Source organism: Strongylocentrotus purpuratus, unplaced genomic scaffold (genome assembly GCF_000002235.5).
Source record: "Strongylocentrotus purpuratus isolate Spur 01 unplaced genomic scaffold, Spur_5.0 spur5_scaffold_21, whole genome shotgun sequence".
In the NCBI taxonomy this organism is placed as follows: Eukaryota; Metazoa; Echinodermata; class Echinoidea; order Camarodonta; family Strongylocentrotidae; genus Strongylocentrotus; species Strongylocentrotus purpuratus.
The window spans coordinates 28280176-28304298 of NW_022145607.1; the positions used below are offsets into that span (position 1 = coordinate 28280176).

At 38.9% G+C, this 24123-nt stretch overlaps 1 protein-coding gene across 1 annotated transcript in view; it reads left to right on the forward strand.

The window, feature by feature from the left end:
• The first annotated feature begins 514 nt into the window (after positions 1-514).
• The window catches only part of LOC584545 (wiskott-Aldrich syndrome protein family member 3), a 44094-nt gene continuing 20485 nt past the window's right edge, over positions 515-24123 (forward strand). The window contains exon 1 of the mRNA XM_030994116.1: positions 515-654. The gene's annotated coding sequence lies outside the window, so the exon portion shown is untranslated. The remainder of the gene's footprint in view (positions 655-24123) is intronic.

The following is a 24123-nucleotide window of genomic DNA, read 5'->3' on the forward strand; positions in this document are numbered from 1 at the left end:
TCTCCTGCTTTTTCCTTTTGTATGAAACTTTTATTTTAACTAGAAACAAATTTTGTCAAACTTACATGTTATTCATCATATTTATTTGTATGTTTCTTTGTATTGATATGAAAAGTGGAAATAAAACAAAACAAACAAACAAACAAACAAAAGTACAGCAGTAATATTTTCAGGCCAGTAAAAAAAAGTAGGCCTAATTGTAAAGCCAACATGACGCCCTAAGTGACACCCTCAATAACTTCCTTAATGACATTCTCGACAGAAAACAAGTTACTCTTCATCATGAAATAGACTTCAAGGTCACATAGTGATAGGTCATAAGGATTTAAAAGCTACCAAAGTTGGGTAAACTCCCGGGGGTAAACTTTTTGTTTAACGCACTGTAGAGATAAAATATGATTTCTATGCAATATGTGAAATATATGTACATGCTGCCCTCTCTGACGAAGCATGTTTAGTGTTGACCGCCATGCTAAATGCATTATACATGTACTCTACATAAACCATCTACCATATACGACAGGGGCAAACTCATCGCTTATTTCCGCCTGAATTGGGTGTGTAACCTTAGGAGCATACCAGAGCTTGTTTGGATTTCTCTGTGCATTTTGAGATATTTAGAGACTGCCTACAACGGAAGACTATCACTTTATGGTACGTTTTTAAAACTTAATTTGTTGTTAATTTTACGTTAAAATAAAATGTTAATTTGGAATCCAGTCAGCGATGTTCGTATTGACCCAATCCCCGCTGTTTCAGCACACGTACCGGGCGCGGGCCGTGCGCGATATCGACAGCTAGCAGTAAGCAGCTAGCAGTAAGCAGCTAGTTGCAGCTCCCACGTCCACTATCAATATCAGAACTATTTCCTAGGCCTAGATTCTATAATAAGTCGAGTAAATATATAGGCGTAGAGCCTTTTAGAGGATTTCTGTGTGCTACATGTACCTGATCATTGCTATTGAGCGCAGAGCCAGAAGTATGAGAAAGCTTAGACCGAAAGCTTCAGTCTCTATAATCGTCGGTTGTTCCACTGAGACTACGTCTGGCTCCACTAGACCTCCGGTTATAGAGACTGAACGACTGCCTATGCCAGCCTGTGTTGAACTTATTCCGCTAGATTTTAGCCGCTAGGCCCCTCCCACAAACTTGCCACGGCCGTATTGTTATGCCCCCAAAATCCCCCAAAATGTCATTTTACCTCGTTCATTTCCAATTTTAAATTAGGCCTAGGCTATAATACATCGGTTCCACTTACTAACTTTATTGATATAATCCGTTTAATGGTCCCTTTTAAGGAAATTATCGGTCAAAATCGACATCCATGTTGAAAATCTTGCAAGCCGTGTTAAACTCTCGCTGCCGTCAATCTCATCCCTTCTAGTCTACGCCGAAGGCAAAATGATTATGAAGGATAAACTGTGCGCCATCTACACGTTCGTAATGGCGTTATCACAGTTTTTTCCTTCATAATCATTTTGCCTTCGGCGTAGACTAGAAGGGATGAGATTGACGGCAGCGAGAGTTTAACACGGCTTGCAAGATTTTCAACATGGATGTCGATTTTGACCGATAATTTCCTTAAAAGGGACCATTAAACGGATTATATCAATAAAGTTAGTAAGTGGAACCGATGTATTATAGCCTAGGCCTAATTTAAAATTGGAAATGAACGAGGTAAAATGACATTTTGGGGGATTTTGGGGGCATAACAATACGGCCGTGGCAAGTTTGTGGGAGGGGCCTAGCGGCTAAAATCTAGCGGAATAAGTTCAACACAGGCTGGCATAGGCAGTCGTTCAGTCTCTATAACCGGAGGTCTAGTGGAGCCAGACGTAGTCTCAGTGGAACAACCGACGATTATAGAGACTGAAGCTTTCGGTCTAGAGAAAGCTATGTTAGAATTTGACATCAAATTAAATAACCGTCTGGACTCTGTCTATGGCATTGGGAGTTGTTCATAATAAACTGACACCCAACCTTTGCCCCATACACAGAATATCGGATGGTAACACTGTCAGTGTCATGATTTGTCACTGGCCTGCAGACCAGTCAGTGCTAGTCAGTAGAGGCGCTTGTCCAAGAAAAAGGATCGTCTGCATAAACGAGGATCGTCTTCGTAAACGTGGACAGACGCGTGCGCTAAAATAAGTCGTCCAGAATTTTGCAGACATTGCATATTTCTGATCCGCGCGTTGGCGATGCGAAAAACGGATTCCGTGATGATTTTCTTGATGCACTTTAGGTGCAGACTCTGTACAGAGATTTTCACATTATGAGCGATAAATCCCTGAGAAGATGGACAACCATATTAAGGAGAGGTGAACTGGGGTTATTTTCGTAAACAAAATCCATTTTTCACATCACCAGCGCACAGTTGGAGAACTTGAAAGACACAGAGCGACGATGAAAAAAAGTCTGCGAAAATGCGGATGATCCTTAATTTTGGGGAAGCAATTTGTCCCTGTTTACGAGGATATCCTCGGTTATGCGGACGATCCTCTTTCTCGGACCAGCGCCCCAATTGCTCATCATTACAAAGGCCAAAGCACTTTGAAATCGGTCAAGAAATGACAAGAATTAAAAATTTTATAGAGGAGTGTTAAAGATTTGCTTACCTTCCACACGTTCCTGATGATGATGATTTTTTTTAAATGCGGGCCCCCATCTTGGATTATAATGCATGCCTACATTGTAATCCAAGATGGTGGCCCGCATGTTTTGCCTCTTCTCTTAGACCAATATTATTAATTTCAAAGTCATGAAAAGGCACTAAATATCAACAAACATGGTCTACAACAACTCCAAATGACAAAATAATCCCAGCCATGAATTTTTTTTGGTCGATCTTCAGATCCGATACCGATCAAAGGTGTGAGGGTCTTCCGATCCGATCAGAGCCCCAACTTACAGGGTTAGCCAGTGTACAAGGTTTCTCTGGTGCTGGAAAGGGTGATTACGAACGCATTTCAGGTTTTGTTTAGATCACTCTTCACGCTGGAGTATGGGTGCTGATTAAGGCTAGGTAATGTAGATCTTCAACAGTTCTACACATGTGCATGTAGATAACCCTGTATTAAACCAATGATTTGATGGGAGGGCAGATCATCGACCGATTAGGTGAAATCAGAAAATAAATTCTGGATGAAAATGATCGGATAAAAAAAAGGAAAAAATCAAATCAAAGAAAAGAAAAATCAAGTCCCCAACCTACAGGGTTGCATGTACATGTACATGTAATGTACGTGTAGTATGAAGCACATTAGCACAGACAAGCTCTCCATCTCTGACTCTGTATACTGTATTTGCCGGCGATAAGGCCACAGCACCACGTATGCCGCACACCCAACTTTGACATTTCAAAGAGGGAAAGAAAAAACGAAAGGAAAAAAAAAAAACGGACCAAACAAAATAATCATAATTTTCTTGTAGAACACTATTTTTTTTTACAAACTGATACCAAATTCATCAATATTCTTATAAATTACCGAAAGTTTAGCTAAAAAGTGATCGCAGGCAGATTTGGTATTCGATATGTTGTATACCCCTACCACAATGTACGGTGTAATGCAAAATTGCATGAAATGGATACAAAGATCAGAAAATAGACCCAGTGCGACTTCGGCTGGATGTGCAATTGCGGTCGCGGCAGCTCCGTAACGGTCCCTTCTTTTGCTTTTTATCAATGCATTGGCACTAACTTAGAGCAAGATCTATCGGCAGATGTTGTTTTAGGAAGGTTATTTTCGTCTTCATGCCAACAATGAAAGATAAAATTGTCGGTAAGATGTGTGGAAATGTCCTGTTCCATAGTGGTATAGTTATTGTAGTCCCATATGTACAAATCTGTGCTGTTTTTCTTGGTTTTGACTTGCAATTTTTTTTTAATTACTCTTTTGCCGCAAAGGCCGCACCCCAACGTTTTAATATTTTCTCTTCCAAAAATACTGCGGCCTTTACGCCGGCAAATACGGTAGATAAATAGGTGGTCAGTGGAACCAGTCGTGGTTTCTGCAGAACAACCGTCAATATAAGAGATATAAGCTTTTGGTCTAAAGTAGTTCTAACTGTTAGTTGCTGTTAGATCTACAATGTAGCCTTAGATCCAATTACAGTTAATTGCTTTACAAGTGTTGTTATTAGTGTGTACCAAAACAAAATAAAGGAAACTTGATTTTCTGTGGCAACAAGATCTAAGTTAGAAATCAAATTTGTCTTTATAAGCTTTTTTTAATGCTAAAAATAAACTTTTTTTTAAGCTTATTTGTTTTCCCCTTTTTTGTATAATTATTTTTTTTCAGCACTGAGAAGTGCAGCAGGCAGACAGATAGAAGATAGCGGTACATTAAATACAACATGTTACGTAAAGGAAATACAAAAGGTATTTGAAATAGACATCAAAAATACATGTTCAAGTGAGAAGTTAACTGTACAGCGTAAATTAGATGTATTACTTAATAGATTGGAATAGAAGGATACAGCAAAAAAGTATATAAGAGTTACCGGTAGTAATGCATTGACAACTTTAGTATACAACGAGAAGAAGTTATAAGAAGGATTTAAAGGACAAAAAGTTGTGAAAAGGGACACCGTCAATAAAACTAAAATGAAACCCATGATTTGAAGTTTGGAAGAGAAATTTGATTTAAATTCAACATTGGAGTTATTTTTTTAATGTTTACTGTTTGAAACATATATACATGTAGTTTGGAACATGAAGTTTGACACATTCTTTACATGTCATGTTTCAAAATAACAGACAGTACATTTAAATTACCCAGGTCCTCTGCTAGAAGAAGAGAAATATATCCTCATCAACTGGCAAGAGGCGGGGTCACAAACAAAAGAACAGTAAAAAATACCACAACAAATGTAATACAGTACAGGAACAGTAGACAAACAGACAAATACAAAATCAAAAACAAAATAATATACAGTACATGTACATGTACATTTGTACATTGTATAATGAGAAATGAGAGCAAATATTTGCTGGTAGTGTAGTGTACAATGCACATTGAAGGTCCATCCACATTTACAAATAGACGTACACAAACTACAAATAGATTTACATACATGTGCTTGTACTACTCTGTGTACATTGTAGGTGTAGAATGACAGTTAGAATAGGAAAAGGCAAAAAATGCCAGAGTCCTTGAATCAGGAGTGTGCAATGAAATTGAATTTGCATCCATTTCCTGAGCCCAAATGAATACAATTGTCACCTCGCTTGCTGTGCTGGGTTGGTTCGGCTACGATTTCCTGTTTAGGAAATGCATGCTTAACCCATTGGATGCCGTTTTCATTTTTTGTGTGCCCTGTTCAATGGATGTTGTCCAAAGACGGTGTTTGTGGGGTTAAACCAGAGGCAGGAGGGAGAGTTTAGGAAGGCATTCTGCATTTTGCATGGGTAACTAACGAGCTACACGTACTGCATACAGTGTATCATGGTCCGTGGAACAGGGGGAGAGGAGGAGGGGGAGGGGGCGCTGGGCTGTTGAGGCTGCAGCCTCTCCATTTAAAAAAAATTCAATACATGCCATAATTTGTACGTTAAACATTTTGGCTGTAGGATGCTCTAAAATGCATAGTTTCAGTATTCCAGTATTCGCCCATTCGCTCCATCTTCTAAAGCACTGCATTATTAATTGCAAGTCTGTGCTGCACATGTACTGTACGTGTGTGTGACCTTGCGTGTTTACATGGCTTTACAGCCAGCCTCAGATGGTCAGGCTCTGGATTAATTCGCACTAGCCTTGACTGCTCATGTGAACAAGGTCTGAGCGTTTTAAGCATACAACTGTACATGTACTACTGTACACGCAATAAATGTATGTGCTGCACATGTGTTTGTGTTCCGCAAGCACATCGGACATCGCACCCCAGACATGTCCCTTTCACATGTGAGAAGGGTTTGTTTTGAAGTAAAGTTCTGTAAACTATGTAAACTATTCAACATCTGTCTACAGGTATATGTGTTTAGTAGGCGTTGGCCAAGTACATGTACTTTACATGCACAGTAATGTAATGTCCCTGCTTTACAGGTACTTTACATCATGCCATCATGCCACAGACACACATCGGGTTCAACCCGCACCAGGCGCTACTTCTCATGTGAACTTGGTCTTACTCTTAGCCAGCTCAAGCAACTACAAGCTAGTACATGAATGTGTTGCACATTTGTGTTTTACATTGTAGATGCTTGTCAGGTACATGCACTCTAGTGTATTGCCTTGCTTACATCATAAACCTCTGGTTCAACCTGCATCAGGCGTTACTTCTTGTCTGAACTGGGTCTCACATGTAGCTCTAGCAACTACAAGCTACATGCTGCACATGTGTCTGTGTGTTCAGCAGGCCCCATCCCAGCTAGTCTTTCATCCCTGCATGCAGCGTGCCTCAGAGCGAGCCCCGTATCACATTGCAATTTAGATTCGAATGACGATGAAGTTGTAATGGTAACCGTCAAAACAGGCTTCAACAAGGAAACGCTTAGCTGTCAGTACCTCTCTGGGCCTCCTTAGGAACCACCGCAAGGAGGTTGAGACAACAGCATGTTGCACACGCCCTTCTGTTCAGATACACAGACATGATGATTTATCAGTTATTTGAAGTTTCCAAAAGTTTTAATCTTTTGATTTTAAACATGGAAATGTACATACCTTGATTGTTTTCTTTACATTTATATGTGTAGGCTGCTTGCCAATCAAGTTAAAAGCCTGTGTTGGTCCTACTTGTCTGTATTTTTTTCTTCTTCAGAGTTAAAAACAATTGGTAAAAATGTGTAGTGAAACAGAATGAGACCACTATTTTGCTTTTTCATTTATGATAAAGAATTACAGCTCCTACAAGTACATTCACTTCATGTGGGTTTACCTGTACCCATTATTCAAATTCTTCAAGTAACATTGACTGAAAGTATTTTAGTATGGATTTTTAATGGGTTTTTCCAGTAGTGCAAATAATAATTAAAAACAAACGAGAGTTTTTCAAATTGTTTTTTTCTGCAGTGTAAATGGGGCTGTAGTGAGAGTTACATGTAACACTGTGTGTCAATTTTGTACAAATGAGAGCGAGCTTGTTACACAATTTCTGCAAAAATTACCCCCACTAGGTAGGCCCCAACCAAGTTGGAAATAAATAGCCATCTGCACCCACAAGTCACCCTTGTTGGGGACTGTCTTGCATTTGCAAGTGTCTCCATTTGGAGGAATTCATCAAATTGCATAGCTGGGGACAGGGCGGCTGTAAACAGTGACAGTTTGATAAATATTCATGGCATAGGTTCTACCTCAATTGTCACCTCTTGGAGCCCTGGAAAGGAAGGAACCTATTTCTGGGTCACCTGTCTTTACATGTTGTACAGTAGTTGCTCTGCGCCTCTGCTGTGTTTTGTGACTTTCATGTCTTGTACATGTACATGTGTACGAACCCTATAGTCTTTACAAATGTTTGTACGTACACTGCTGATTTTGCTTTCACTGACAAACATTCATAGAAAAGAGTCTAATTAGAGGATAACTGTCTTTTTGTCACAGAGCTACATTTACTGTACGCTCAGCTCAAGGCTTTATGAATTGTGTCTCATTAGGCCCGTCTTCACTATCTCGAGATTGCCAAATATCCAGCTATTTGAACTATCCCGATCGCAAACTATCCAGCTAATTTGCGTCTTCATTAGACCGAAGTAGCAAATTAGCTGGATAGTTGGTCGGGATAATATCCCAAGATATTTTGGGATAGTTTGCAAAATATCCAGCTATTTGTCCCGTGCGTCTTCACTAGACCGGAGATTCGCAATACACGCTAACGCTGAGCAAAATATCTCGAGCTAATTTCTCAAGGTCGAGTTTCGAGTTTCGAGGTCGAATCTCGAGATAGTGAAGATGCGATTTGTTACTTCGGGATTATTTCCCAAATAGCAGGCTATTTGGCAATCTCGAGATGATAAAGACGCGCCTATAAAAGCCTGTGCCTGCAGACTAGTGCATACAGGCATACCAGAGAGGCTCACATCTCCCACACATTCTCTAACTACTGCACACATTGAATGGCCATTTCCAGTAGCATGGACATTTTGAACAATTTTGTCTGTTGATTTCTTTATTAAGAGTTTTTCAAAATGGACACAGTGTGCCACTGAGAAATCTTTGATTTCATTGCAGCATTAGATAGGATTGAATTATGCAAGTCTATTTTGTCACTTTATCGCAAGTTCTTTATCTTATAATTAATCAAATCAAATCAAAACCTCATTAGTTGCCCAATGGCCACTTTGATAATCCCTCTCCTGTATTCAGGCAAAGCAAAAGGATGCACCCACCCCCCCCCCCCCCCCCCCCCAGAAGTGGCCACCATACTGTACAGTACATGCTCCAGGAAATTAATTACATCATAACCCTTGTAAAGCCAAATGACCAGGAAATGAGCTAGATGATGACATGCTGATTGCAATGGTTAATTCTTATTTAATCCCATTTAATCCTTTTAAAACAGTTTTGATGTGCTTACGCCAGATTGAAATGTAATTACTAGTTTCTTTCCCTGTTGGTATCGTACATGTCTTGGGTGAATGAACTTTAAAGATAAAGACCAGTTCTGGACATGCAATTGCATTGTGAAAGAAACGTGGAATCGATAAGAAAAGGTTGATCATCTAGCATAAGTATTGGTGTGTACTGGAAGGTTCTGGAATCATCAAAATGATAAGAAATTTGACCCAGTCTTGGTAAAGTTACAAGCACTGTACACAGAAAGATGTGTATGGGACTACGCAATAAATTATTATATCTATTCGGACTGAATAGATATAATAATTTACCAAATATATCAAATAGTAGGCGGTTTCCGGGGAAAATTTGTATCATCTATGGGCGCGTTCATGCTTGATTTTGACGGCCAGAATCAGGCATCTGTTACGCGTTTAGTTTAAAACACGCTTGCGTTCATGCTCACTTTTGTAGAATCACCGAAAAACGGCGATCACGATCGCCGATCGTAAACTCACAAAAAGATGCGTTTACAATTTGTAAACGCGTTTAAATGGGGTCAACGCACTGACCTCTAGTGGGTCTACGTAGCATGCACAGTGAAGGTTTGCGAATCCAGCTGGAAGACCAATTAAGGCCACACACTGAGAATTGCCTGGGGGAGCCAGAGAAGTAAGCATGAACACTACATCGTGGAACTGCGATCACGATGAGCGTTTACGATGAGCGTTTCAGATCGCTCATTCTGCCTTCAAAATTTAAGCATGAACGCAGCCATAGTCAAAACATATTCTTTCACATGATTGGTAATATGAGCTTCCATTTCATTTTTTGAGAGGGGGGCATTTTACCAAAACTGGTCTATACCTTTAAAGGTAAAGACCAGTTATGGTCATGCGATTGCATTGTGAAAGAAACGTTGTGCAATCGATCAGAAAAGGTTGATCATCTACATGTAGCATCTAGCATCTGCAAGGTTCTGGAATCATCAAAATGATAAGAAATTTGGCCCATTCTTCGTAAAGTTACAAGCACTATACACAGAAAGATGTATATGGGACTACCTTATATCTCTCACAGACCATGAGAGAAACAAATTTACCAAATATATGAATTAGTAGGCGGTTTCCCGGCAAATTTTTTATCATCATGTATTAGTCAAAACATATTCTTTCACATGATTGGTAATGAGAGCTTCCATTTCATTTTTTGAAATTGGGGCGTTTCCAATACTGGTCTTTACCTTTAAGGCCCAATGGCTGATTGTAAATGAACTAAATAATGAAGAGTTTAAACGCAAAAACGAATACCAATCTTTTGCACTTGTATGCCTTTGCCCACCAAAGGTGGTGCCAGAGGAAAACATGTATGTTTTCGCTTAGTTTTCGGGTGTCTGTCCGTCCGTCCAGCGTTTTTCGTTAACGCTATATCTCAAGAATCACTTGAGATATGAAACTTGGTGATTAGTTTGTACCACCATAGGATGATGATCTGATTAGATTTTGGAGTATTAAGTTACATTGTATACCATCAAAGGTCAATGTATTATTTTAAAATTCCATTATGTTTTCACCCAATATACAGTCACTGTACATTACATCATCGTAAATATTTATACAATGGTCCATCTGCACACATGTATTTATGAAACATGTTTTTCGTTAGTAAACTCTTTAATCCGTCAACAGAAACAGTTCTTACCAACAGTTTTTGCCATATCCCTCTAACTCATTATGTATTTCAGGGGCATTTTGGACATGAATACATGTTTTGTAAAATAAGCACTTTTCGCAAGGGCTGCCGACTGGCTGATGATGAATAACCTTTTCGTGAAAATGTACGCCATTGAAGAACATTAGACTAATACACTGTAGTGTCAACATGTACCCTATGTAATTTAGATCCATTTATTTATTGATGATTGATGAATCAAGTTCAATACAGTTGAATTACATGCACTGTATATTGCTCAGGTGGCCTGACTCACTGTTCAAACATTGCAGCAAAACACACCTTATTATTCACCCATTGATGACAATAGTACAACCAGGGGAGTGTTTACACAAAAACAACGAAGATCAACTTTAAGTTGGACTTAAATATGGCAGGCCATTCATGCCACTGTTTGCTCTCACCGTTTACTGGCATTGGTATCTCAAGGGACGTACAAATCATGGTCCCAAATCTACAGAATATATGTTTTTTGATAATTCATTATTGAAGGGGAAAATATTATCTAAAGATCATAATGGTGAGAGCAACCAGTGGCATGAATGGCCTGCTATAGTTAAGTCCAACTTAAAGTTGATCTTAGTCTTTGTGAAACACTCCCCAGATGTACTTTGTACATTGTACTGGATGAGACATACCCTCATGTCCATGGATGGTGAGATAGTGAATGAGAACAGGAGAAACGCTGACAAGACCTTGTATTTGTAAAGGAGGTAGGGGACTGAGAAAAGAAAGGTGACAATGAACAAACACAACAGCAGAATAGAGTAACATGAGAGAGACAGTGATCGAAACATAGCCAATGAGCTGGCATCATAAGTGAGTTTGGTCACTGCTCTCTGTTATGATGAAATAATATATTGATCTTTGCCTAATGCCATAATGATAAGTCATTTACAGTACCGTATTCAGGTACACTGTATTCCTCTTCCACCAAAGTTTTTGGGTTGTCTGTCCGTCCATCCATCCTGCTTTTTGATACGGCGGCGGCGATAACTTGATTTTAGCCAAATTTTGATCCAAGTATGTATGAGCATTCAAGGATGAGCTGGATAGATTTTGGATGTAAGAAGTCACAGGTCACAGGGTCACATATAAAGTGTTTAGCAAAATGCCAGAAAAAATAGCTTGTTGCCACGACAACTTGAAAAGCATAAAAGCACTTTATGCTCCCTTGATCATTGATCTGTGCACATACATGTACATGTACGTACTGGGCAGAGGCATATTGGAGAAGCATTGGCATTCATCTTGTTCATGATGTTTTTATTTCACACCTACATGTACATTTGCTGTACATGTTAGACCTTCTTTGGAGAATTGAGGTAGAAACAGAGAGGTGATCGTGTCGAATCAGGACAAAACAGATACATGTAAAGAACTTTAAAAAGAAGATATTGCAAGATGTCATTGAGGAAAAATAATAATAGTACATGTATGACCAAGACTCGAGTGTAACTGTACTGTAGGCCTACATGTACATGTACATTAGGTCTAGGAGGAGACTCAGAGACAGAGACACAGAGAAAGATAGAGACAGAGAGAGAGAGAGAGCTTGAATAAATTATCTTTTTGTACACTTCATATTTCTGTCCATTTGTACATGGCACGATGTACATACACATTACACATCTACTGAGTAAACAATAAGGTAGCAATGGTTGCATTGAACCAGATACACAACATGTCATCAGATGTGCCCTACATGTAGCTGGCCTGAGCTGAGTCATGCTTGCAGCAAGGAGAAATTCCCCCAAATCATCCTTTATCCAGGATACCACAACAATAGATGCGTGAATTACCTCTTGAAAGCCCATATTTACACATACATGTACATGTAGGCGTACAGTACATTTGTATAGTGAATACCGGATGTGTGGATTGATATTTAATAGTTTACATATCATTTTTATAGAAATTCAAATTTTGTCGTCTTTTTAAAATCCTACAGGTAAATGATACCACATGTAAGCCTACATGTTGGTTACACGTAATACACGTACAGTAAATTGGAATTTAGCGAAGACCAGTTTTGAGCGTGTGGATGGATTGTGAATGGATATTCAGGCAGTCGTATTGATGTCTAGGCAGGTACCTAATTGAGATCATGAGATACATGCTAGCAGCATTAACACTGCAAGAAAAAAACATTGATTTTTCTCACATTCCAGAGTTTTATTGGAAGTTGCTAGGCTGGAAGTCATATTTACAATTTCATTTAAACGATTTCAACAATATCTCAGACTCTCAGTGCGCCATTCAAAATCCTTATTGCCAGGCCATCACGATGCGTTCAAACTTTTATTCATATGACCTGTACATGTGCTCATATAGCGTACTAGCGTAGGATACCTGTATACTGTACAGGGTGTATATACCTGTACAGCAATTGAATTTGTATTGAGGTAATGCAATCATAACACGCACATTCGTTATGATTTATTGATGGAGCGCGAGGGAAATCAATTCTATTTGTTATCAGAGTACACATTGTGCCCCCATATTCTAGATTCCTAGTTCGTGCCTCGACGACGTGTCAATCAGTTGAAATTGATGGAAGTACAGCTGTGGTAACTTGGGATGTCACTACTGTACATGATGTATATGTACACATTTATTACTCAGATTGCTTTTAGAGTGACTTTTTGTGGTACGAGAGTTTTATTTTTACTGGTTAGCACTGTACATGTAAGTTAATACAAAACTGCTTTCCACATTGGCTCTGTTATCCTCGACAATGATATGAATAAAGTTCTATTATTATACAAGTACTGAGTAGTAGCTGTCTTTACTTTCATATTACAGCTGTTCTCCATACAGCTCGCCGGCCTGCAGCAGTTGTCCAAGTCTTGATGTCGATTTGCCTCCGCTGAAGGGTCTATTAAACTATAAAGAATACTCTATCAATAATGAATTAAAAAAAGCAATAATGAAAACTAAACCAAGACCAAAACCAAAAGACAATTGGAACAAACAAAATGTCAACAAAGAGCTGGTGCACAGCGATACACTATCCCTTTATTATTTTGCTCCAAACCCCAAGGAGAAAATCTTTTGAAAATCAGTTTGGGGCTTGGACTGGCCCTTTTCATAAAATTTGCTATGAAAGTTTTGATACACTGTAGATAAAAGACTTTAATAATGAGCATAAAACCAGTGAGTAGGAAACTGTCAAAAGATGTACTCTAGAACTAGAAGACGTTGGATGAAACAACGTTGGACTTACAGTAAGTGTTTAAAGTTTGGCTGCGCTGGTTGAGTGTTCTAGTTAGGTCAGACTTCCCCGTTGCCAGGATTTAACGGGTATTGAGTTTAGCTGTGGGCTAACGCGATTATACCATGCAAGTCATCCTCCATCAAATATTTAAAGGTTTTCAAATTAAAGAACAGAGGTGTCGTGGGCATGTACAGTTGACATTGAATGTCACTCAGTATATAAATGATGCATGCAAATGAGTTCATTATACGATCTATACCGTGCACTCGAGTTGAGGCTGTATAGACAGCATAGGATCTCTATTATGAAGTCTTCAGTCTGAGACTGAGTATGATACATTGTAGGTGCATACTACAGCCCAAAACAAAAGGAGACACTAATATAAACCTCTACACGCACCATTGGGAATTGTTATAAGTGGTGGAGAAAAATAAATATTTTAAAAGCAAGAAAATATTAGTGGTAGTGTTACAGTAGTATCATTTATTGTTGGAGTTACACTGCTGCAACCCTCCCCCATTGTTTCAGTTCATCCCCGATAGATAGACCCATGCTACGCCACTGACAAAAATGGCTCCGCACTATAAACTAAAATACTTTTTTGCACAAAATGTGAGAGATAAAAAGAAATAAGGGAGAACAAAAATGTATGTATAGATATAGACCTAGATTTCTGAAACCACTATATTGTGAAGCATATGCCCTATAATATATTGATAGTACAAACATGTCCTGTGTTTGTGACAAGCATCCTGTTGTCATCTTTCCTTTCTAAATCATTGTCCATTTATGGGTGAAACTAAATCCCTTGTTGCAGGCATTAAGGCTGTACAGTGTTCCAAAATGAAACAAATTATTGCTATTTAAGTATGTTACATGATATTTTTAAATACTGTATAATTAACCCAGAATGATAGTCAGTATCGATGCTAATTAGGCCTGCTGTGCAACATACATTGAACATGTTAGTAGTCTGCAGGCACAGACTGTAATATGACACTTAAACACAGTTCCGCAAAGTCTTGAGTGGAACCACACTTTGTCATTCTCTGACTTTGTCAGGAAATGCTACTGTATGGGTCGTAAGGACTACTGCCTCTCTATAGTTTCCTAGCACAGACTCTCTGTTACACATTACGACAGCAAACTACTGTAGCACTACATGCGATTTGGCCAGTGGCTCAACATAAACTCGATAGGCCTGTCCTCATCAGACCGAAGTTGCAAAATAACCCACTATTTTCAGACTCTGGATATTTTCCTGAAGCTCGAAATTGCGTCTTCACAATACCGAGACGCTCATCACCAACTAGCTCGGACAACCGCTAAGGCATGAGATATTTATTATTGCTGTCGTTCCGATGCAGGATCCTGCAATGCGCGCTCCAGAACGATCGGCGCAATGATCAGTGACAGGAGTACAAATATTATACAACACTGCGCCAGAACGCCAGGCCTGATAAAAACCCGATTTAAATCGGTTTCCCGATTTTTTTTATTTTTCCCGATTTTTTCCCGATTTTTTTTTTTCCCGATTTAAAAAAAAAAAAAAAAAAAAAAAATCCAGATTTTTTTTTTTTTTTTTTTTTTTTTTTTTTTTACCAATTTTTTTTTTCTTCTCTATTTTATCCTGATTTTCCCGATTTCCCTCTTATTTTCTCTATTCTTCCCAATCTTGCCCTATTTTTTCCCCAATTTTGTCCCAATTTTCTTACTCGAAAGGGGGGAATGTTAAATGCCATTTTTTCCCCGCGAATCCTTTTTTTTTTTTTTTACTCAAGGGGGGCGCGGTTGAGGGGAAAACAAAAAAAAACCTATTTTTTTTTTAGTGCTCACTATCACCCCTGGAACGCGACGGCGTGATAATCGTCCGACTGCAGTAGGATGAATTGATTTAATAAATATACGCGCAGCGCTGGCAAGCGTTTAAGTCGGTACACTGTACATGCGCACGACTCAAAATTATATATCGAGTGTCCCGACATTGACATTTCTATATTATAAACAAGTCGGAGTTAACATAACTTCTACCACAGCTGTGCGTGTGTTTATAAACATAACATTTACAAATAATTTCTACGTACAATCGTGCGTTTGTTAATAAAAATGACGGAGTTAAAATAATTTCTACTACAACTGTTTGGTTGTTTTTAAACATGACGGAGTTTAAAATAATTTCTTCTAAGACCGTGTGTTTGTTTATATTACACGACGGAGTTTAAATAACTTCTACTACAAATTATGTGCGTTTGTTTATGAGTATCATGGAGTTAATATAATTTCTACCACAATTGCATGTGTGTAATTTGTTTATAATTAAAACATGACATTTACAAATAATTTCTACGTACCATCGTGCGTTAGTTTAAAAACATGACGGAGTTAAAATAATTTCTACTATGTTGTTTGGTTGTTTTTAAACATGACGGAGTTAAAAAAAATAATTATTCTAAACGTGTGTTTGTTTATAAACATGACAGAGTTTTAACTTCTACTACAAATTCTGTGAGTTTGTTTATAAGCCTCACGGAGTTAATATAATTTCTACCACAATTGCATGTGTGTAATTTGTTTAGAAACATGACATTTAAAAATAATTTCTACTACAAATATGCATTTGTTTATAAACATGATTGATCATGGAGTTAAAATAATTTCTACTACAACTACCGGTATCTGATTGTTTTTAAACATGACAGAGTTTAAAATTATTTCTTCTAAGACCGTGTTTTTTTTTATAAACATGACGGAGTTTAAAAAACTTCTACTACAAATTCTGCGTTTTTGATATTAAAGCATGACAGAGTTAAAATAATTTCCACTACAACCAAGAAGTTACCTTGCTACAACTGTGCGTTGGTTATAAACGCGACAAAATAATTTCTACTAAATCTACATCCGAACACCATGACGGAGTTATGATAGAATTTCTAGGTCATCACAACTGAACCCAACGCTATATCCACACACACAAAAAACCATGTGCTCAGCTCATGTCCAACACACTGCTTGGGCGTACGTTGGTGCAGGTTGGTGGGCGGTGTTAATTGCAAGCCTGTGCCAATCGATAATCAGCTTTGAGACTAATTTCTTTAAAAGTTTATCGGAGTGCTACTGTATATCCAAATCATAATGAAACTGTCTTCGACTCGAAAAAGGTCTTCTCATTGGCTAAATAATAATTTGCAAGTTTATTTTTTGAAAGCAAATGTTTGTTTGTTTTTAGTTGTCATTTATTCTCCTGAGGTATTCCAAGTGGTATGAAGTCTGAATTGGCAGACTATACAAGCCCTGTAACTTCTTGGTTTCTGCTGGCTGGGGCGTGTCATATATCTTAGATAAGAACTGTCAAAACATGTCTGGGAAATGTAATCACGTACTGTAACCATGGAGATCTCTTCTTATATCTCCATGCTGTAACCCCTCTTACTTTTATGACAATGAGATTGCCTACAAGTATTAGGCCATGCCATTGCTTGAACTTCTTGCTCTGTGCGTGGAGTGGTATGCGACAAATTTCTTCCAGCAAAGAGCCATCCAGGGAGGGGGGGGGGGGGGGGGGGGATTTTGATGTGAAATATTTTCAATCAAAAGTCGCCACCATATATGTTCAACCTCTTTTTTCTTTTTCTTTCGCAATTTTTGGAATCCTTTCATATAAATATATATTTTAAGTCATGACCTTTTTATACAGGTATGCGAATTTTATATTTTTGACGTAACCTCAAAGGGGCGAGTTAAAAGCACACAGCTATGATGACAATTTGGCAAATCCAAATTCATAATTACTATCATTTTGTCTACAACTAGTTCATCTAATAAACAAGGAATTACACCCAAGAGTCTGTTGGCCATTCCGATAGGCCATGATTTCTTGTCGAACATGGAGACTTTTTGCGATCGGGGGCGGGGGAACTGAATTCAGACAAGGATTTTTTATTTTTTATTTTTTATATTTTTTTTATTGGGAACTCAAACATAACATGAAAGCCAACTGGCTGTTTACAATCATGTACAAGAATGTGAAATGACAAAAACATCATATAGTCCACTACAACTCAAATATAAACTTTTTAAAATGGAGGCTTAACTTGCCATATTTGGCTGCAATTACATATTCAGATTTAGACTTAATTTTTATCCAAAATATAAGACCATGAAAATTTGGTTTCTCTTTCTTAAATTTGCAGCAGTGAATGTAGAACCTGGTACACAAAATGAAGAAATTTATACATATTGAATTTTGATAGTCCTTGGGACAACCAAACATTCTTTCAAAATCCGAAAAATAACTTTTTTTTTAAGTTTTAAAGATAGAGAATTCAGGCAAGGATTAATAGTCGAGGAGGTACAACGAACCGTCTTTTACAATTTATTGAAATGTCAAAGCTTCCGCGCGGGAGGGGGGGGGGGGGGGGGGTACTGAATTCAGACAAGTATTAAGAGTCGATAAATGTAATCGAATCAACTTCTTACCCTAATAATTTAATGAAATGTCAGAGCTTCCACGCTTCGCGCTGGAGGGGGGGGGGGGGGGGGGGTCACTGAATTCAGACAAGGATTAATCATCGAGAACGGTAAAACGAATCGTCTTCTTTCTCTAATAATTTAATGAAATGTTAAAGCTTTCGCGCTGGAGGGACGGGTCTGAATTTAGATAGGGATTAAAAGTCGAGAAGCGGCTACAACAGATCGTCTTCTTTCTCTAATAATTTAATGAAATGTCAAAAGCTTCTCATCGGGAGGGGGGGGGGGGGGGACTGAATTCAGACAAGGATTAATTGTCGAGAACGGTCCAACAAATCAACTTCTTACTCTAATAATTTAATGAAATGTCAGAGCTTCCACGCTTCGCGCTGGAGTGGGGGGGGGGGGAGGGTCACTGAATTCAGACAAGGAGAAAGAGTCGATAAATGTAAACGAATCGTCTTCTTTCTCTAATAATTTAAGGAAATGTCAAAGCTTCCGCGCGGGGCGAGGGGGGGGGGGGGGGGACTGAATTCAGACAAGGATTAAGAGTCGAGAACGCTACAACGAATCGTCTTCTTTCTCAAATAATTAAATGAAATGTTAAAGCTTCCGCGCTTGAGGGGGGGGGGGGGGGGAACTGAATTCAGACAAGGATTAAAAGTCGAGAACGCTACAACGGATCGTCTTCTAATTTAATGAAATGTCAAAGCTTCTGTGCGGGAGGGGGGGGGGGGGACTGAATTCAGACAAGGATTAATATTGTCGAGAACGGTACAACGAATCATCTTCTTACTCTAATAATTTAATGAAAATGTAAAAGCTTCCACGCTTCGCCCTGGAGGGGGGGGGGGGGCAGAATTCAGACAAAGATTAATAATCGAGAACGGTACAACGAATCGTCTTCTTTCTCTAATAATTTAATGAAATGTTAACGCTTCCAAGCTGGAGGGGGGGGGGGGGGGACTGAATTCAGACAAGGATTGAGAGTCGAGAACGCTACAACGAATCGTCTTCTTTCTCTAATAATTAAATGAAATGTCAAAGCTTCCGCGATGGAGGGGGGGGGGGGTTAAATTCAGACAAGGATTAAGAGTCAAGAACGCTACAACGGATCGTCTTCTTTCTCTAATAATTTAATGGAATGTCAAAGCTTCTGTGCAGGAGGGGGGGGGGGGGACTGAATTCAGACAAGGATTTATTGTCGAGAACGGTACAACGAATCATCTTCTTACTCTAATAATATTTAATGAAAATGTAAAAGCTTCCACGCTTCACCCTGGAGGGGGGGGGGGGGGGGGGGGACAGAATTCAGACAAAGATTAATAATCGAGAACAATACAACGAATCGTCTTCTTTCTCTAATAATTTAATGAAATGTTAACGCTTCCAAGCTGGAGGGGGGGGGGGGAACTGAATTCAGACAAGGATTAAGAGTCAAGAACCGTACAATGAATCGTCTTCTTTCTCTAATAATTTAATAAAACGTCAAAGCTTCCGCGCGGGACGGGGGGGGGGGGTACTGATTTCAGACAAGGATTAAGAGTCAAGAACGGTACAATGAATCGTCTTCTTTCTCTAATAATTTAATGAAATGTTAACGCTTCCAAGCTGGAGGGGGGGGGGGGGGACTGAATTCAGACAAGGATTGAGAGTCGAGAACGCTACAACGAATCGTCTTCTTTCTTTAATAATTAAATGAAATGTCAAAGCTTCCGCGATGGAGGGGGGGGGGGGTTGAATTCAGACAAGGATTAAGAGTCGAGAACGGTACAACGAATCATCTTCTTACTCTAATAATATTTAATGAAAATGTAAAAGCTTCCACGCTTCACCCTGGAGGGGGGGGGGGGGACAGAATTCAGACAAAGATTAATAATCGAGAACAGTACAACGAATCGTCTTCTTTCTCTAATAATTTAATGAAATGTTAACGCTTCCAAGCTGGAGGGGGGGGGGGGGGAAACTGAATTCAGACAAGGATTAAGAGTCAAGAACCGTACAATGAATCGTCTTCTTTCTCTAATAATTTAATAAAACGTCAAAGCTTCCGCGCGGGACGGGGGGGGGGGGGGGGGGGTACTGATTTCAGACAAGGATTAAGAGTCAAGAAGGGTACAACGAATCGTCTTCTTTCTCTAATAATTAATGTCAAAGCCTCCACGCGGGACTGGGGGGGGGGGGGCGGGCTGAATTCAGACAAGGATTAAGAGTCAAGAACGCTACAACGAATCGTCTTCTTTCTCTAATAATTAAATGTAATGTTAAAGCTTCCGAGCTGGAGGGGGGGGGGGGGGGACTGAATTCAGACAAGGATTAATAGTCGAGAACGCTACAACGAATCGTCTTCTTTCTCTAATAATTTAATTAAATGTAAAAGCTTCCACGCTTCGCCCTGGAGGGGGGGGGGGGGCAGGAACTAAATTCAGGCAAAGATTAATAATCGAGAACGGTATAACGAATCGTCTTCTTTCTCTAGTAATTTAATGAATATCAAAGCTTCCACGCTTCGCCCTGGAGGGGGGGGGGGGGGGGGGACTGAATTAATAGTCGAGAAAGGTACAACGAATCGTCTTCTTTCTCTAGTAATTTAAGGAAATGTCATGCTTCCGCGCGGGACGGGGGGGGGGGGGGGGTGAATTCAGACAAGGATTAAGAGTCGAGAATGGTTATATGAATCTGTCTTCTTTCTCTAATAATTTAATGAAATGTTAACGCTTCCAAGCTGGAGGGGGGGGGGGTGGGGGAACTGAATTCAGACAAGGATTGAGAGTCGAGAACGCTACAACGAATCGTCTTCTTTCTCTAATAATTTAATGACATGTCAAAGTTTCCGCGCGGGAGGGGGGGGGGGGGTCTGCATTCAGACAAGGACTAAGAGTCAAGATCGGAACAACGAATCGTCTTCTTTCACTAATAATGTAATTAAATGTCAAAGCTTCTGCGCGAGAGGGAGGTGGGGGGGGGGGGCTGAATTCAGACAAGGATTAAGAGTCAAGATCGGAACAACGAATCGTCTTCTTTCACTAATAATGTAATTAAATGTCAAAGCTTCTGCGCGGGAGGGAGGGGGGGGGGGGGACTAAATTCAGGCAAGGATTGGGTGTCGAGAAAGGTACAATGAATCGTCTTCTTTCTCTAATAATTTAATGAATACTTATTGTCACTAAACAGAGATCCATATTCGACTATTCATTAAAATACTGCAGAAAAGGGATCTAATTCTAAAATCACGACTGAGATAATTCGCTATCATGACTGGTATCGTGATCTGAGCATTGCGAACTAATGACTCCTCAATCGTATCGATCATAAAAAATTTAAATAAAATTGCTGAATTTTAGAATCAAATATTTGTATCATTGCTTCAATTTACGAAAAAATAAACATGATAAGTAGGGCCTATTTCAAACAGGCACATCACAACCACACAAACAAGCAACAAAATAGGCCTACGCCGCGAATAGATCGATGAGCTCGAAATGACTCTAGACAAGATTAGTTTCGCATTATTACGATTAGAATTATTTTATAAAAAGAATCATTAGGTATTAAATAAATAACTTGATACTTTATCGTCTTTATTAACAATTGATTTTCACATCTGTCCCAATTTTGACTCTCGTAGACTTCCCCCATCAATCTATTTTCTCGCTCCCTCCCTCCCTCCATCTTCCAAGTGTACCCCTTCCTCTCCCTCTCCCTCTCTCTTGTCTCCATCTTTCCTCATGTTTGTTTATCAACACCCAAGGAATTGCGCGCAGGGCCTTTGTTCAAACAAAGTTCACATGTTCAAATGGGCGGCATTTTGTCTCCTCTCATTCAAATCTCAAAATAGAACTCCAGTTCAGAATTGCGCAATATACCTCTCAGCCAAACATAAACAAAGGTTTAGATTTTAATGGGTCAAGATTTACGTGCCGATACGTCTTTTTTACACGAGGTCGTGGACAGAATTGAGGTTAGATTTATCATGGAATGTGTTGATAAAACCCAAGCAATCTATATTTTGCATACTTAGATCTATAGCTTGAAATTAAATTGTGAGCAAATAAACTTTTCTATTGTAAAACCCATCGATCTTTTGCTTGGAATTGAAACTAATCAGGAATCATCTCAATCACATTGCTCTGCAATTCCAACGCTAGCTAGCTCGCTCACTCCATTCGGCTTGCGCCTATATTACACCATGCGCGGAGCTAGCCAACGTGGCTAGCGAGTACTAGCGGCTCACTTGTATCTTCAGCTAGCGCATCCTTTTATGATTGCTGCGCATGTGCGCATTGACATTCGTCCTCCTGCGTCGCGATGATTTCAATTTAATAATTAAATTTGGAGACTTGCAGTCAGGCAAAGTGCGCGTACCAAATTCGTCCTCTTGCGTCGCGACGATTTCAATTTAACAATTATATTTGGAGACAGCAGTCAGGCAAAGTGCGCGTACCAAATCAGCGCCGAGCGTTCCATGCGGGATCCTGCATCGGAACGACAGCAATAATAAATATCTCATGCCTAATTAGCCTGCTATTTCCCAAACAGCAGGCTATTTTGGAAACAAGACCAAGATTTCTCTGGATATTTTCTTGACCGAATAGCCCACTAATTGCGACTGCGAGCAAATTAGTTGGCTAACTTGAGATCGGGCTAGTTGTAATAGCGGGTTATTTTGCAACTTTGGTCTGATGAGGACAGTCCTAATGTAATATTTTGAAGCTTTTGGCTATTATCTAATTGGGGAGGAGCAAAATGGATTTAAATCACTCGCATGAATTAACACTCAACACTTAACACTGGGCTAGAGAGCAATTCTTGAGCAGACATTTAATGAGCGTGAAATTGACTTGTGCAACCATTCATATGGGATTCGTTACAAAAACACATTTTATGCAAAATATCCAGAAATGGTTAAAAAAAACTGGGGTGTTTAACAAAGATTTAGATTGACTTAAGTTGGAGTTAAGGTATGGCAGGCCATTCATGCCACTGGTTGCTCTCACCATTGGTCTCTCAAGGGACATCACAAATCTACAGAATTTACATTTTTGATAGATCATTGTTGAAGAAAAAAAGTTATACATTGTAAACTTAAGTTATATTCAAGACTTGGACTTAGATACTTTGGTATGTGATTTATGCCCTCAAAAATTCTTTCACTAGATGTAAAATTAGAGGGGGGGAATTTTTTTTAATATAAATATTTACATGTATTCTTGATTTAGTCTATCAATTTTAGAATAAACATTTTTTAAATTATAATTTAGCAGTCCATACCAAAGTATGTACATACGTCATCACATGTATGTACTGTAAAAAAATAAGATCAACATCGGCTTTCTAAATTTAAGTTTCACTTTCAAAGTTCAACAACCATATCCATAACCCTCTCTACATGTACCGGTAATAAAAAAAAAATGTATTTATGGTATGAAATAAACTTTCTGTTTAGATAAATCAAAAGGAAATCAAGAAAAATGTGCCAAATCATGCCAAATGGGTTGCACAATTGTTACCAAAGACAACGGTTATTCATGTAAAATCTTCTGTGTTGATAATGTATATGCTTGTGTATTCCATTAAATATGGGTACATGTACATACAGAACGTGTATAGTTAATGTACATTTACATATAGTCTATTAAAGCTCTGTCAGTATACCGATACACCTTGTATGAGTACCGGGTAGGTGAAACATTCAAACTGATTTGAGGAAATCATTCCTTCGCTATACTGATCTGGTCGTTATGACATTTTCATATCGGCTTAAAAATCTCACATTGGTTAAAAATTGGAATAATGAACAATTAAATTAACCATTTGCTATAATTTATGAATTAGCAGTAATCTTTGTCAATAGGAGGAGAGTGTATTCACATGAAACAACTCCCTCAAAGAGTATCAAAATTTGGCAGAAGCTGTACGTTGCTGTAGTGGCGATATCCGATACTACCGTTAGCTTTGAATGGAGACATCAAACTGGGTATATCCAGGATGTCCCATTTGACGTCATGCAATATCCATTTATATCATGTTGGAAGTATTTTGTGTCACTTGAGCCATCCGTGGCTTATCCTTTCACAGGAATTTGATGATGTGAGATGTACTGTAATGCTTCATACCCACGCCAGGGGTATATGGTCTTGTACACTTAGGAATAAAAAATTTCCGCATTATCTGCGTTTGGAATCTCAAAGGTTCAGTTTGTACCCCTTTAAAAAAAGT